We start from the raw sequence: 18,422 nt of genomic DNA, 5'->3' as shown, positions 1-18,422 counted from the left end.
ACAGGTAAGCAGCAAGGTGCTACCGTACAGCACAGGGAACTGGATTCAGTGCCCTGTGATAAACTCTGATAGAAAACAGTGCTTTAAAAATAACGTCTATTTGTGCGTAACTGACTCAGCTCTACAGCAAAGACTGGCGCAGCATCGTAATCATCTCTAGGTCAATTTTAAAAGCTTAAGAAGTAAAATGAACATCAAAAAAGAGCTTTTCAATGCACTATGAGTCAAGATAGGTTGACAAATTTTCACGAAACTCTGCAAAATCGATTACAGTGAAGTTCGGGTTCAAAAACGAAAAGCACATTATTCATTACAATGTTCAGTAACTGAAAATTTCACTTTCTGTATTTTCTTTCCAGTCAGTACTCTTATTCATTTCATTTCCTGATTATGATTGAAAATAATTTTGTCATACAGAGAAAGAAGGTGTTGAAAAATGACTCACTCCATGGGCCGTAAGCAGTAGGTTTGCTCGCAGTCCTGTCAACCAGAGGCAAAGAGTTTGGGCTGGTTTCAGAGTTGGAAAGCATGATCCATGGGAAAAATCTAACCCAAAGGCACGCATTGTTTGGCATTGGGCCACATAGTATGGTTGTTTGTTTGTTTACTTGTTTATTTAAATTATTTAAATAAACATTATTTTTAAATCAGGATTTTCTGAATATATGCCCAGGAGTGGGATTGTAGGATCACACAGTAGCTGTATTTTTCATTTTTTTCAGGAAACTCCATACTGTTCTCCATAGCGGCTGTACAAAGAAAACCATAACTCAGTAAGATATGTGTACCCCAGTGTTCACTGCAGCACTATTTACATCAGCCAAGATATGGAAGCAACCTAAATGTTGTTAACAGATGAATGGATAAAGAAGATATGCTATATGTGTGTATATATATGCTATGTATCTATCTATATATATATGTATATATAGCATATACTAGCATATAGCTAGTATATATGCTATATGTATATATATGCTATATGTATATATATATATACACACAGTGGCATATTGTGCTGTGTGCTGGGCTTAGTAGCTCAGTCATGTCTGACTCTGTAACCCCATGGACCATAGCTCGCCAGGCTCCTCTGTCCATGGGGATTCTCCAGGTAATAATACTAGAGTGGGTTGCGATGCCGTCCTCAAGGGGATCTTCTCAACCCAAGGATTGAACCCAGGTCTTCTACATTGCAGGTGGATTCTTTACCATCTGAGCCACCAAGGAAGTCCAAGAATACTGGAGTGGGTAGCCTATCCCTTCTCCAGGGAATCTTCCTGACCCAGGAATCAAACCAGAGTCTCCTGCATTGCAGACAGATTTTTACCAGATGAGCTACCAGGAAAGCCCACAGTGGCATATTACTAAGCCATAAAAAAGAAATAATGCTATTTGCAGCAACTTTATCAAACTAGAGGTTATCATATAAGCAAGGTAAGTCAGACAGAGAAAAAAAAATTACCACATGATATTACTTACACGTGGAATCAAAAAAGATGCAAATGAACTTATATACAAGAAAGAAATAGAGCCGGAGACATAGAAAACAACTTTATGGTTACCAAAGGGGAAAGGGGGAGAGGAATAAATTAGGAGCTGGGGATTATCATATATACACACTACAGTATATAAAACATTAGTAGATAACCAACAGGGACCTACTGTATAGCTCAGGGAACAACACTCAATGTTTTGTAATAACCTACAAGGAGAAAGAATGTGAAAAAATAGACACACATGCATTTATAACTTACTTTTACATACACCTGAAACTAACACAACATTGTAAGCCAACTATACTTGAATAAAGTTAAAAAATAATAAATATAAATAGAACTTAGCAGATTGGGAAATGGTTAAAAAAATTTTTTTTAATTTACCGTTTTGAATGCCCAGCACTGTAAAACCTTTTAGAGGTCATTAGTGACATTGTTAAAATAAACACTATGGAAAGTGATACAAAAAGATCAGAATTTTCATGTATTTGGTATTAGATTTTTAATAGTATTAAAAATTTCTGGTACTTCCCTGGAGATCCAGTGGTAAATCAAGAGATGGCAGTTCAATCCCTGGTCTGGGAAGATTCCACGTGCCGTAGGGCAATTAAACCCATGTGCTACAACTGCTGAATCCTGTGTGCCCCTGTCCCACATTGAGAGAAGCCTCCACAATGAGAGACCCGAGTGCTGCAGCTAGGGAGGAGCACCAGCTCCCGCCAGAGAAAGCCCACACACGGCAACCGAGAGCCAGCCCAGCCAAAACTAAAACACACAATTTTTTAAAATTTATGATATCTCTGGTATCAATACGGTATTGATCTCGTATATATCTGGTATTGATCTGGTATGTATCTGTTGTGTATATATCTGGTGTGTGTGTGTGTGTGTGTATGTATATATATATATATATGGTATATATTGACCTGGTATATATCTGATATTGATCTGATATATATCTGGTAACAGTATGCTGCCTCTTAACTGAAGTGTCAGAGACCCTAAGTAATTACCCCCACCTCACTGAAACCAACACATCAGATCTCCTGAGTCGAGTTCCCAGGCTCTCCCCAAGGTATTGGGAGTTTGATACTACTGGCCTACTGTGTGTGTGTGTATAAAGAAAGAAGGCACCATGGCAGAGGTCACTGCAAGGATCAAGGGCCTTCCAGAGAGGACTCTGATTCAGCACACTGAGGGGAGTTTATTTGAAGAGGAGTAATACTGAATCAAGTTCTGGGCCGTGGACATCTGTCGCTGCACTCACTGAGCACCCGTGACGTTCCAGCCACTGGCCGCTCATTACTACAGCATCCCTCCAAAATCACTGCACTTGAATTCTCTCAACCCCATGGTTCCCAAACTTCACGCAGGTTGGCTCATGGGATAGCTTAAATTTTCGGGGGAAATACAGTAATGTTCAGTATTTCTTGGAAACTGAGCAAACTAGTAGTTCAAGGTAGTTCACAGTTTCAATATTAGATCACACTACATTCCTTTGGATGTCATCAAACTTTGCAAAACTGGGTTCTCTGATAAAAAGCAAGTACTGTGTGAAAATCAGTGTGGATTGATCTTCCCCCAAAATCCGGAAGTTGTGTAGTGTCCACCAGGAGCCTGCACACATTCATTTAGTGTGAAATCATTATTATTTAAGGATAAAATAAAAAGATTATTTTTCTTTCAATTTATGTCTATTTTTTCAAATAGCTTTTAAGTTGTTAGGACATAGTTATTAAGTTGATTCAGACCTTACTACTTAATAAACAAGACTGTTGGACATTTAGTTTGGCTAAAAAGCCCTGCAAAAAAAAAAAAAAATTACCAAGAGCCAGGGGACCAGAAACAAGAGTTTTAGAACCTCATTGAAGAGGTAAGAAAACAGACTCAGAGAAGTTGAGTAACCTGTCCAAGGTGATGAAGCTCGGATTTGGATCAATATGTATCTGATTCCAAAGTCCACATTCTTTCCACCACCCTGTATTGCCTGCTGCATGTGAGAAAACAAACCATCTCCTTCAGTAGAAACGCGAGGTCAGACTCAGTCACTGCCTCATCACGGGGTTCACAAACGTAGCCAAGCCTGTTGTGGGGGCTACACAACCCTTCCAGCGTCACGTGTGCATGTGCTCAGTTGCTCAGTCGTGTCCAACTCTGTGACTCCGTGGACCGTCGCCCGCCAGGCTCCTCTGTCCGTGGAACTTCCCAGGCAAGAATACTGGAGTGGGTTGCCATGCCCTCCTCCAGGGGATCTTCCTGATCCAGGGATCTAACCCATGTCTCTTGCATCTCCTGCATTGGCAAGAAGATTCTTTACCAGTGAGCCACCTGGGAAGTCCAGCATTATATCACCCACTCCAAATATTTATAATCTTCCAGTAACCTTCATTCTATTTCTCCAACTGATGATCTCTGTTTGGCTCATAACATATACCAAATTCAAGTCCCTAAGGAAAAAGACTACCCTTCTACAAAATAACCTGACTTACAATACATAGAGACATGGTGTCAATTCAGGCCAGTGTGTGATGAAGGCTAGACATGAGATGTTGGAAATTCACTAATGAAGAGAGTACCATGAAAGGAGAACTGATGGAGTTTCCTAATAACCAAGGGGGAATCTTTCTGACTGTACAAACACTTCAGGAAATTCTCAGACTAGAATGATCAGGATATGACATGATGTTAGAATTACTTTCAAAGGATATAGTAGATTATTAGAGAAGTCCTTCCTTCACCACAAATGAATGCAGCTTCTTCAAAACAAAAAAGAACACAAAAGAAACCTTTTTCCTGATAGCAAAAATGTTGAATTTATTATCTCTTGCCACACACACACACACAGACACACACAAACAGTGGTGTGACGAATAATTTAATCATGATTTACATCATGACAAAAAAAAAGGCCAAAAATATTCAAATGCAAATGATAAAAAGACACCAGCTATTATACTTAAGGGAAGATCAGGGACTTTTCACATGATTGCTGTATTCCCCAAGGCCTCTCCTCTGTGAGTGCTTAATAATTGTGAGTGGGTTGAATTGAACCAAATTATTGGACACCAAGCTAAATACTACAGTGAATTTGAAAATGCTACCATGAGCTAAAACAAAACTCTGTAACCAAGACTTTTTTTCTCTAAACCAACCACCATTAGCAGGTGAATTTTATGGTATGTAAATGAAATCCCAATAAAGTTGCTTAAAAAAAATACTGTTAATATCTATGCATGCATGTGTGCTCTGTCGTGTCTGACTCTTTGCGACACTATGGATTGTAGCCTGCCAGGCTACACTATTCATGGGATTGTCGAGGCAAGAATACTGGAGTGGGTTGCCATTTCCTTCTCCAGGGGATCTTCCCAACCAAGGGATCAAACCTGGGTCTTCTGCTTTGGCAGGCGGATTCTTTGCCACTGGGAATCACTGCAGATGGTGACTGCAGCCATGAGATTAAAAGATGCTTACTCCTTGGAAGGAAACTGATGACCAACCTAGATAGCATATTAAAAAGCAGAGACGTTACTTTACCAACAACGGTCCGTCTAGTCAAGGCTATGTTTTTTCCAGTGGTCATGTATGGATGTGAGACTTGGACTGTGAAGAAAGCTGAGCGCCGAAAAATTGATACTTTTGAACTGTAGTGTGAGTCCCTTGGACTGCAAGGAGATCCAACCAGTCCATCCTAAAGGAGATCAGTCCTGGGTATTTATTGGAAGGACTGAAGCTGAAACTCCAATATTTTGGCCACCTCATACGAAGAGTTGACTCATTGGACAAGACCCTGATGCTGGGAGGGATTGGGGGCAGGAGGAGAAGGGGATGACAGAGGATGAGATGGCTGGATGGCATCACCGACTTGATAGACATGAGTTTGAGTAAACTCTGGAAGGACAGGGAGGCCTGGCGTGCTGAGATTCATGGGGTCGCAAAGAGTCAAACACAACTGAGCGACTGAACTGAACTGAAACTGAACTGTACCACCTGGGAAACCCCATTAATATCTATGATGCTCTCTTAAAAATTGCACAGGTGATAGTTTAAAATTTCATCTTCATCTTGTAAAAATTTATTTTCCATTCACATTTCTTCTCACAGCTTTAAATTTTTCCAAGACACACAAGTAACACATGTGTTCATAAGCATGCTTACAAAAAGTTCAATTATCCAAGAGAACTGAGAAGCAGTTTGACTAAATAATTAAGAGCCTAGGTTTTGGGGACAGGTTGGGTTTAATACTTGACTCTACCACTTACTAACAAGTTACTTTAAACTTTTGGGCCTCACTCTGTTTGTCTATAAAATGGAAATGATGATGATGATAATAATAATTTTACAAGTGCTTTATGTGTCAAGGCCTGTTCTAATAGGCTCCCATGTGTACCTCAGTTAACCCTCACAACAACTCTATTACTTCTATTCACATTTTGCAGATGAGGAAACTGAAGCACAGAGTGTTTAGGTAATTTGTTTTAAGCTCACAGTTGCACTGCTAGACTATAAACTGAGATATGAACTCTTAAATGTCTGTAGACTAGAAGAGTCTACACTCTCAACCACAAGTATCTTCCTCCTGGGGTTGTAATGAGTAAGTGAAATTTTAAAAAGTAAAGCTTTAGGACAGAGTCTGCCACATGCAAAAATGCTATCTTTTATTAACTGTTATACAGTAAAAAGCGAAAATCTCCCTTTATCTGCACTCCGCTGCCCTCTCTCCTCAAAAGAAATCCCTACTGCATGTATGTTTTATATTTAATATATATTTATTTATGCAAATAGAATAATGCTAGCCATGTTATTCAGCTAAGTGCTTTTAACTTATCTATACATCTTTGGATACTTGGAATAATTTACATGACAGTGCACAAGGGTCATTTAATTTAGGATGAAGTTCAGTTCAGTTCAGTCACTCAGTCATGTCCAACTCTCTGTGACCCCCCTGGACTGCAGCACACCAGGCCTCCCTGTCTATCACCAACTCCCGGACCTTACTCAAACTCATGTCTATCAAGTTGGTAATGCCATCCAACCATCTCATCCTCTGTCGTCCACTTCTCCTCCTGCCCTCAACCTTTCCCAGCATCAGGGTCTTTTCAAATGAGTCAATTCTTTGCATCAGGTGGCCAAAGTATTGGAGTTTCAGCTTCAGCATCAGTACTTCCAATGAATATTCAGGATTGATTTCCTTTAGGATAGACTGGTTGGATCCCCTTTGTGTCCAAGGGAATAATACTAAACATCTTATTTAAATTTATTTAAAAGTTAAATGCTTTTAACTTATCTACACATCTTTGGATACTTGGAATCATTTACATGGCAGTGCACGAGGATGGCATTTAATTTAGCATAAAGTTCACTTCAGTTCAGTCGCCTTTTAGGATAAAGGTAATGGTTTAATTCAGTGGAGAAGGTGAATGTGAGAAATGACAAGACAAGGAAATGGGCTTTAAGTTTCTGGGACAGCAAACTGTGGGAAGGTAGCTATGTGAGGGAACTAATGGAAGATCTAGTGAGTAAACCTTGTTATATAGATTCCTCTAGGGCTGATTGAGCTGGTAGGAGGTCTAGTCCTTCCTCCTAAATAGAGAATAGTGATACTTTACAAACTTATGTCCAGCTTTTAGGAAAGGAGGGAGAAGGCCTAGAGCTGTTATTATCTCTGTTTCTTCTCACTGGCCTTCAGCTCAAAATAAGCCTTATGCCAACGTGACATATTTGGGGTGGCATTTTCTGCTCCCCTTCTCTAACTGATGACAGGGAAAACTCTCATGCCTGGCTCACTGTAGGCTGTTGCCGTCCTCGAGTCCCCTGGGGGGGGACTGTGAAAGGCAGTAATGAAGGGTGATGGTTCCAGGAAGCAGAGCACTGAACAGTGCATTTGCTGTTGATGTTGATGATGATAAGCAGTCACCAGCTCAGTCTGGAGGGGGAAGTGATCACATAAAAATAAAAATATACATAAATTCCTGTACTCACAAGTCACTTGACTGGTTCATCAGGAATCTAGAAGGAACAAGATAGAAAGATTATAAGATCAAATATAAAAAGGTCTGGGAAAGTAGCACCTGAATGAACCTAGGCAGGTAAGCACAAAGTGTGGATCGTTGTGTCTCACATCAATGCCTGAAGGAGCACATCTCCCCAGGAGGAAGCCCTGAACACCTCTGTGGATGCAATCACATGTCTAGTAGAGGTCAGCTCGCCTCTGCCCTCAGCTACCCATGAACATAGTGGGCCTGTGAGCAAAATGCACAGTAATGGACATGGAAGCTATTCATGAGCTCAGCTACAGTTGATCTAGCTGTTGCCGCTGCTACTACAGATTTGACTTGTCAGTATTAAGAACCAAATCTGAGCCTTCAGTATGGCACCGTTCCTCAAGGGGACCAGTCGGTTACTTGAGACAGTATGTGATTAAATCAGATGATGCAGGTATGAGTGAGTCTGCCTTCATTGCCCTAAGTGCATCGGCCAACAACACCAGGCTGTGCTAAATATTCCTCTTCCTTATTCCTTCATATCTCAAGAAAAACCTAGCATTGCACTGACCATATTGCCTTCTAATTTTCTGTGGCTATTTCAACAAAGCTGCCATCTCCCTGATGGTAGTGTCTAAGTGCTAGTTTTCTTGAGTTCCCTAGCCCTCTCACAGGGCTATACCACATATATACCATATGCTTATAAGTATTTGGTAAGTAAATGAATAAGTTTCAAAGAAACTCATGCAAACACCAAAAGGAGGGATTGTAAAAGCCATAACTAGTCTAGCAGTAGTGGGGCCTAGAACCTTTGCAACAGTGCAAGAACCTTTTTGGTATGATTGGCTCCACGTCAGGCCCTGCATTCCCCAACCTGGGGAATCCAGCAAAGGGACTGGAAATCCCCAGGGAATCTGACTTTGAAGGTCAGCAGGGTTTGATTACAGAACTTCCACAGGGCTGGGGAAAACAGAGACTCTTGGAGGGCACAAACAAAAGCTTGTGCATCCCAGGACCCAGTGGAAAGGAGCAGTGACCCCACAGGAGACTGGGCAGACCTGCCCCTCAGTGTCTGGGGGTCTCCTGCGGTGGTGTGGGCCCACAGTGGCCCACCTCAGGGTCAGGGCACTGGCAACAGCAGTCCTGGGAGGCGCAGTGTGTTGGCATCAGTCCTCTTGGGGGAGGTCCCCAATAGTACTACCACGGAGCTGCCAGGTGGGCGATCCACAAACGGGAGATCGGAGATCGTACCAAGTTGGGGAAGTGCAGTGACAAAAATAAAAATTGCCAAACAAACAAAAACTGACGTCTTTGCACTATAATTATCTTCTAGCATTGATGTGATGATTAACAGCAAAATCACATGCAAAGTACTTACTAAACAGTAATAGGCAGTCAACAAACTGCAGTTTTTTAAATAACAAAGATTTTAAGAGGAATGGAATTCAGTGTAATTAGAATTGCAATTAGAATTCAATTGTAATTAGAATGTGCAAGAGTTGCACAGTCAATTTGAATTTTCTCCATATTCAAATACAAAAAAAAAAAAAAAACCCACTTATACTTAAATGCTGAACTTTGTGTATCATACTGTCCTACTTTAAAGCACAGAAATCTATACTGCTATCACTGAAAACTAAGGAGGAAAGCCTGGTGGTTAAAAAGTCTGAATATTTAGAGTTAGACTGTTGGATGTCATTATCAGATTGGCCTATATAGTCAGCTTTCCTCTCTTTCTTATTCGCAGATTTAAAAACCAGTAAGACTCCAAATGCAACTTGGTATACAGTATTGGACCCCAGAATGGAAAAAAATTATTGAAAAAACTGGTGAAATCTAAATAAAGTCTGTATGTTAGTTAAGTGATATTCCAATGTTAATTTCATTTTTATAAAGATCATGGTTGTGTACGATGTTAATATTAAAGTAAGCTGGGTAAGGGGTATTCGGGAACTCTTATTTTTAAGAATTTTTTGAAAATCTAAAATTATTTTAAACTAAAAAGGTTTTAAGGTAAATATGAAAAGAATAACTTGGAGGACATGTAAAGTGGAGCATACAGCAAAAAAGCACAAGTTCCTGCTCTCAAGGACCTTGTAGTCCCATTGAGTCAGGAAATAACCTTGAAGTAATTTATGAAGCAATATTTCATCCCGTGATACAGGCAGTACTATACAGTGATGAGTAGGACAGACTGCCTGTCTCTGCCACTTTAATAGCCGTGTGATACTGGATAAGTTGCTTCCCTGGTGGCTGCTTTACCAGGAAGCGGTAAAGAATCCACCTTCAATGTAGGAGACACAGGTTCAACCCCTGGGTCAGGAAGCTCCCCTGGAGGTGGAAATCGCAATCCACTCCGGTATTCTTGCCTGGGAAATTTCATGAACGGAGGAGCCTGGGGTCACAAAGAGTCAGATGCAACTGAGCATGCATGTACTGGGTAAGTCTGCTTAAACTCTGCACCTTAGTTTCTTCAACTGTAAAAAAGAGTGAAAATGATAGTACCTACCACAGGTTTGTTTTGAGGATTTAACAATATGTTAAACACTTAGGACTGAGGACACTGTAAACTTTATAAGAATATTTGCTATTATGGTTATATTATAAAGTTTTAGTATTATAAAGTATAATACAAAAATAGATAGCACTTCCATATTGGAAAGCTAGAAGTAAAACTGTCACTATTTGCAGATGACATGATGTAATACCTAGCAAATCCTAAAGACACCTCCAAAAAGCTAGAGCTCATCAATGAATTCAGTAAATTGCAGGATACTAAATTAATACATAGAAATCTGTTGCATTTCTATACACAAACAGTGAACTGTCAAAAAGAGAAATTAAGGAAACAATACAATATACAAATGCATCAAAAAGAATAAAATACCTAAGAATAAACCTGCCTCAGGACATAAAAGACCTGTGTTTGGAAAACTATAAGACACTGATGAAAGAAATTAAAGATGACAAACAGATGGGAAGATATAGCCTGTTCTTGGACTGGAAATTTTAATAATGTTAACATAACCACACTACCCAAGGAAATCTGCAGACTAAATGCAATTCAGATCAAAATACCCATTACACGTTACACAGAACTAGAACAAATAATCCTAAAATTTACATGAAATCACAAAAGACTCTGAATTCCTCAAGCTATCTTTACAAAGAAAAAACTGGAGCTATCATGCTCCCTGACTTCAAATTGCACTACAAAATTACAGTATTCAAAACACTATAACACTGGCATAGAAACAGACACATAGATCAGTGGAGCAGAATAAAGGGCCCAGAAATAAACCCACACACCTATGGTTCATTAATCTATGACAAAGGAGGTAATAATATACAACAGAAAAAAGCCAGTATCTAATAAATGGGGCTGGGAAAACTGGACAGCACCAAGTAAAAAAATGAAATTAGAACATTCCTTAACACCATATACAAAAATAAACTCAAAATGGTTTAAAGTCCTAAATATAAGACTGGAAACCCTAAAACTCCTAGAGGAAAATAGAGGCAGAACACTCTTTGACATAAATAGCAATATTTTCCAGGATCTACTCATTGGAAGAACTGATGCTGAAGTTGAGGGTGCAATACTTTGACCACTTGATGTGAAGAGCCGACTCATTGGAAAAGACTCTGATCCTGGGAAAGATTGAAGGCAGGAGGAGAAAGGGACAACAGAGGATGAGATGGTTGGATGGCATCACCAACTCAATGGACATGAGTTTGAGTAAATTCCGGGAGATGGTGAAGCACAGGGAAGCCTAGCATGCTGCCATCCATGGAGTCGCAAAGAGTCAGACACGACTTGGCAACTGAACGACATAGCAATATTTCCCCAGATCTATTCCTAAAGGCATAGGATACCAAAGCAAAAATAGACAAATGGAACTTAACTAAATTTAAACATTTTTCATAGCAAAGAAAACTGTCAATAAAATGAAAAGATGACCTATAGACTGGGAGAAAATATTGCAAATTATATGACCAATAAGGAGTTAATACTCAAAATATATATAAAAAGCACTTACATTTCAACATCAAAAGAATAAACAGCCAAATCAAACAATGGGTAGAAGACTTGAATAGACATTTTTCCAAAGGAGACCATGCAGATGACCAACAGACATATGAAAAGAGGCTTAACATCACTAATTATTAGAGTGATGCAAATCAAAACCACAATGAGGTATCACCTCACATCTGTCAGAACAGCTGTCATTAAATGTCTGCAAATAACAAATGTTGGAGAGGATGTGGAGATAAAGGAACCCTAGTACACTCTTGGTAGGGATGTAAATTGAGGCAGTCACTATAGAAAACAGAATGAAGTTTCTTCAAAAGATTAAAGTAGAAATATCATACCTCTGTGCAAAGTCACTACAGTCTCTCTGCGACCCCATGGACTGTAGCACCCCAGGATTCTCCATTCATGGGATTCTCCAGGCAAGAATACTGGAGTGGGTTGCCCTGCCCTCCTCCAGGGGATCTTCCTGACCAAAGGATTGAACCAGCTTCTCTCTGTCGAAGCCCAGAAATACTATATGATCCTGAAATTCCACTCTTGAATAGATATCTGGAAAAAATGAATACACTTAAATCAAGAACATACAAACAACCCCAGTATTCACAGCAGCAGTATTTACAATAGCCAAGACACAGAAGCTACCCAAGTGCCCATCAACAGATTGTTGGATTAAGATCTTTCTCTCTCTCTCTCTTTCTCACACACACACACACACACACACACACACACACACACACACACACACACAATGGAATATTATTCAGCCATCAAAAATGAAATTCTGCCATTTGCAGCAATGTGGATGGCCTAAGGCTTCCATGATGACTCAGATGGCAAAAAATCTGCCTGCAGTGCAGGAGACCCTAAAGCATGTTATGCTTGATGAAATAAGTCAGGCAGATGACAAATATAAAGTATGGAATTCTGGGACCATTGATGTACAGAGCAGCTCTCTGATTTCCCAGGATCCTGCATATGGAAGGAGTGGTTTCTTTGACTGGTAAGTTTTATGGTGTTGTTCTGAAAGTTCTTCCTCTATTCCCTTTCTTCTAAAACTAGGTAAGGCAATTTCTGTCATTCTCAATTGGACCCTGACTGTTACACTGCGTCATGGGATTACTTTGTGTATTATGTGAAATAATGCACATGGTACATTAAAAAGCCATGCCTGACACATAGTAAGAGCTCAATAATTCATCTTCGAATTATTTTTAAATTACTGTCATTAATATTGTTGAAATTCGATTGCTCTTGGTTTTTCTGCTTTCCTTAGCAAGTATTATTTCTTTTTTCTTTTTTAATGTATTATATTTTATTTTCTGTGTGCATTTTTAAAGACTTAAACATGTATTATATTTTGTTTCTATTGAAGTATAATTGATGCACAACTTGAATTTCAAATAAGTGATTCACAATTTTTAAAGGTTTAGGTATTATAAAATATTGGTTATAATTTCTGTCAGTTCAGTTCATTTGCTCAGTCGTGCCTGACTCTTTGTGACCCCATGGGCTGCAGCACTCATTTTCAGTGCTGTACAATATATCCACCACCCTAGCAGTTATCCAAGAATTTGAAAGCCAGAGTCAGAACTTTGGCTCCAGACCTACACTATGCCTATAGAGTCACAAAAGCAAATGTGAACTGTGGCAACACTCACTGAAATAAAAAAAACCCAGAGCTGAAGAGGACTGATGAGAAAGATCATGACTTTAGTTTAAGACATGTAGTTCCTATAGAACAACCAAATGAACATTTCTAGAATGCGATAGGAAATACAAATTTATAAGGAAGAGATTTAGGCTAAATTTATGCCAGGGAATGAGATAAGTGATATATAAACATTTCCTTTATCCTGATAGCAACCAAGTGACAAGATATTATTAAGTCCAGGAAAATGAGATTTAAACAAGCCTGGAACTGATTAAAATATGGGTAGTAAATGAACCCGTGGAGTGATATGAGATCATGGGTCAAACAGGAGATGGCAAAAGTAAACACTGACGTTTTAGGAATCAGCAAACTAAAATGGACTGGAATGGGTGAATTTAACTCAGATGACCATTATATCTACTATTGTGGGCAAGAATCCCTTAAAAGAACTTGAGTAGCCATCATAGTCAACAAAAGAGTCTGAAATGCAGTACTTGGATGCAATCTCCAAAATAACAGAATGATCCCTGTTCATCTACAAGGCAAACAATTCAGTATCACAGTATCAGTAATGCTGAAGAAGCTGAAGTCGAATGGTTCTACGAAGACCTACAAGACCTTCTAGGACTAACACCCCCCAAAAAGGTGTCATTTTCATCATAGGGGACTGGAATGCAAAAGCAGGAAGTCAACAGACACCTGGAGTAACAGGCAAATTTGGCCTTGGAGTACAAAGTGAAGCAGGGCAAAGGCTAATAGAGTTTTGACAAAAGAAAGCACTGGTCATAGCAAACACCCTCTTCCAACAATACAAGAGAAGACTCTACACATGGACATCACCGGGTGATCAACACAGAAATCAGATTGATTGTATTCTTTGCAGCCAAAGACAGAGAAGCTCTATAGAGTCAGCAAAAACAAGACTGGGAGCTGACTGTGGCTCAGATCATGAACTCCTTATTGCCAAATTCAGACTTAAATTGAAGAAAGTAGGAAAAACCACTAGACCATTCAAGTGTGACCTAAATCAAATCCCTTACAATTAAACAGTGGAAGTGACAAATAGATTCAAGGGATTAGATCTGACAGAGTGCCTGAAGAACTATGGATGGAGGTTCGCAACATTGTACAAGAGACAGTGATCAATACCATCCCCAAGAAAAAGAAATGCAAAAAGGCAAATTGATTGTCCGAGGAGGCCTTACAAATAGCTGGGAAAAGAAAAGATGTGAAAGGCAAAGGAGAAAAGGAAACATGCCCATTTGAATGCAGAGTTTCAAAGAATAGCCAGGAGAGATAAGGAAGCCTTCCTCAGTGATCAGAACAAAGAAATAGAGGAAAACAATAGAATGGGAAAGACTAGAGATCTCTTCAAGAAAATTAGATACCAAGAGAACATTCTATGCAGAGATGGTCATAATAAAGCATAATAAAGGACAGAAATGGTGTGGACCTAACAGAAGCAGAAGATATTAAGAAGAGGTGGCAAGAATACACAGAAGAACTATACCAAAAAGATCTTAATGACTCAGATAACGATGACGGTGTGATCACTGACCTAGAGCCAGACATCCTGGAATATGAAGTCAAGCGGGCCTTAGGAAGCATCACCATGAACAAAGCTAGAGGAGGTGATGGAATTCCAGCTAAGCTATTTCAAATCCTAAAGATGATGCTGTGAAAGTGCTGCACTCAATATGTCAGCAAATTTGGAAAGCTCAGCAGTGGCCACAGGACTGGATAAGGTCAGTTTTCATTCTAATCCCAAAGAAAGGCAACTCCAAAGAATGCTCAAACTACCACACGATTGCACTCATCTCACACGCTAGTAAAGTAATGCTCAAAATTCTCCAAGCCAGGCTTCAACAGTACGTGAACCGTGAACTTCCAGATGTTCAAGCTGGATTTAGAAAAGGCAGAGGAACTGGAGATCAAATTGCCAACATCCGTTGGATCATCAATAAAGCAAGAGAGTTCCAGAAAAACATCTTCTATTTTATTGACTACGCCAAAAGCCTTTGACTGTGTGGACCACAACTGAAAAATTCTTAAAGAGATGGGAATAACAGACCACCTGACCTGCTTCCTGAGAAATCTGTATGCAGGTCAAGAAGCAACAGTTAGAACTGGACATGAAACAGCAGACTGGTTCCAAATTGGGAAAGGAGTATGTCAAGGCTGTATATTGTCACCCTGCTTATTTAACTTATATGCAGAGTACATCATGAGAAATGTTGGGCTGGAGGAAGCACAAGCTGGAATCAAGATTGCCGGGAGAAATATCAATAACCTCAGATATGCAGATGACACCACCCTTATGGCTGAAAGCAAAGAACTAAACAACCTCTTGATGAAAGTGAAAGAGCAGAGTGAAAAAGTTGACTTAAAACTCAACATTCAGAAAACTAAGATCATGGCATCCGGTCCCATCACTTCATGGCAAGTAGATGGGGAAACAATAGAAACAGTGTCAGACTTTATTTTTTTGGGCTCCAAAATCACTGCAGATGGTGACTGCAGCCTTGAAATTAAAAGACAATTGCTCCTTGAAAGAAAAGCTATGACCAACCTAGACTGCATATTAAAAAGCAGAGACATTACTTTGCCGACAAAAGTCCATCTAGTCAAAGTTATTGTTTTTCCAGTAGTCATGTATGGATGTGAGAACTGTGGTGTTGTAGAAGACTCTTGAGAGTCCCTTGGACAGCAAGGAGATCCAACCAGTCCATCCTAAAGGAAATCAGTCCTGAATATTCATTGGAAGGACTGATGCTGAAGCTGAAGCTCCAATACTTTGGCCACCTGATGCGAAGAGCTGACTCATTGGAAAAGACCCTGATGCTGGGAAAGATTGAAGTTAGGAGGAGAAGGGGATGACAGAAGATGAGATGGTTGGATGGCATCACCAACTCAGTGGACATGAGTTTGAGTAAACTCCGGATTTGGTGATGGACAGGGAGGCCTGGTGCTTGCAGTCCACAGGGTTGCAAAGAGTTGGACACGACTGAGCAACTGAACTGAACTGAACTGAAGGAATGTTCATAGCACAAGAAGTAAAGGCCCCTGACGGAAACTTGTAGTTCACCAAGAGTTAAGAGGTGGACACAAGAGGAGTTTAAACAGGAAAATGGGGATCAAAACAGAAGAAACAAGCAAATGTATTAGCACAGAATCCCAGGGAAGAGAGCCTTTCATGAAAGAACACGGGAATCAACTGCCTGCCAGTGATCAAATTTGAGAAGGACCAAAATGAGGTTTCCAGATTTAGCAACAAATGACTCTACACATATTTATACTTTAATATTTAACTTAAGCTCTATAAGATGATTCCATTATATCTCCCTACAAGATAATTGAGTTCAGGGTATATGTCTGCTGATTCCTTTATCCCTAGGACCAAGCACATATAATGGATAAATGAATGTTTTTGTTTTATGAATGAGTAAATTTGGGCAAGGGTTTCTCAGGTGACTGTGTGGTAAAGAATCTGCCTGCCAATTCAGGAGATGTGGGTTGGGTCCCTGGGTCAGGAAGATTCCTTGGAGAAGGAAATGGCAACCCACTCCAGTATTCTTGTGTGGGAAATCCCAGGGACAAAAGAACCTGGCAGGCTACTGTCCAATGGGATCTCAAAGAGTCAGACATGACTTAGCAACCAAACAACAACACAAATTTGGGGACATAGAAATATACTTAATGGTGCTAGCTCAAAGACGGATCAGGAAAGGGTTTTCTTTCCCGAGTGAAGTCTTATGCACAGAAGAGAGAATTGCTGTGGTGAATAAAAATATATCTACAAAGAAAGAATTATCAAAACAATTTAGGAAGTATTTGTAGCTGGTTTTAGGAAAAGTTTTCTTCCCGACTGCCCCTTGCCCTCAAATATTCACCTAGTCTACTTGATGATTCCTTCTTTTGAAAAAATCATCTGAAGCTATTGCTACGAAACACAAGTTCATGTGCCCAATGCAAGCAAGATGAAACAAACCAAACACCAGGAGTTGGAGCACAGAAAGTTTTATTGCAGGGTCATGCAAGGAGACAGGTGCCTTGTATCTGAAAAGCCCCCAACTCCTCGAAGGGTTTTAGCAAATCACTTTTCAAGGCAAGATGAGAGTTGTTGCCAACTTCTTGATGGAGGAATCATTTGTTCTTTCACTTGCCCGTGTAGGTCAGTCTCAATGTTCCTATAAACTTCCAACAAGACAAATATTATTGTTTCTTCTGCAACTCTTTAATCTCTAAATGAATGGACTCTTAAAAGCCAGAGCCTTAAGAATAGGGTATCCTATATATTTCAGGCTATAGGCAACATTCTTTTACAAAAGGCATATGACTAAACACGGGCAATAAAGCAAAAGTTCAAAGCAAAACACATTTTAAGCTAAATGCAGAAAATTCAGAAATAAACAATGTCGCTACAGCGGAGTATACTCAGGAATGAACACAATGTACAAATGTGACTTCCCCTCTGTGACTTTGGAGACAGTTACAAAGTGTTTGCTTCATAATGACTTAAGTATATGCATGTTAATATTTTTATGTGTTAATATTTTTCTATGCATTTCAATTTTTTAATATTATTTAAAATACAGAATGTCCTGTTTATAATGCTCCCTCGATTTTTTAATTGAGAAGACATGTCTAAGTAGCAATTTGAGGGCTTCCCTGGTAGCTCAGTGGTAAAGAATCTGCCAACCAATGCAGGAGACACAGTTGGACCCCTGATCTGGGAAGCGGAGCAACTAAGCCCATCTGTCACAAGTACTGAGCCTGTGCTTAGAGCCCGGGGGTCCCAGCCGCTGAGCCCTCCTTCCACAGTTCCCGCAGCCTGCACACCCCAGAGCCTGTGCTCTGCAACAAGAGAAGCCACCGCGATGAAAAGCCTGAGCACCGCAGCCAGAGAGTAGCCCCCACTGGCTGCAGCCAGAGAAAATCCTGCGCAGCAACAAAGACCCAGCACAGCCAGAAATGAACGCACAGATAAAGGCTTTAAAAATGGAAGAAAAAAAAAAAGTAGCAACCTGATTCTGGCAAAGAAAATGTGTCTTCTCATGGGTTAAATTTATACAGAAGACAAGTGGGAAAAAAACCCTTTGAAAGACAAACCCATTGTGCTTCCTGCCAATAAGGGCATAATACTTCCTCGTTGTCATTAATGAAAGATACCACACGCTTTTCAAAGTTCCGTAAGTCGTTCCGAACAAAGAAAACACTGAAATGAGTCACCTGTTTCCACATTCAAGGTTAAGAAGCCA

The sequence above is a fragment of the Muntiacus reevesi genome, chromosome 9 (genome assembly GCF_963930625.1).
Source record: "Muntiacus reevesi chromosome 9, mMunRee1.1, whole genome shotgun sequence".
NCBI classification, from domain to species: domain Eukaryota; kingdom Metazoa; phylum Chordata; class Mammalia; order Artiodactyla; family Cervidae; genus Muntiacus; species Muntiacus reevesi.
Note: the sequence above shows the minus strand (reverse complement) of the source record.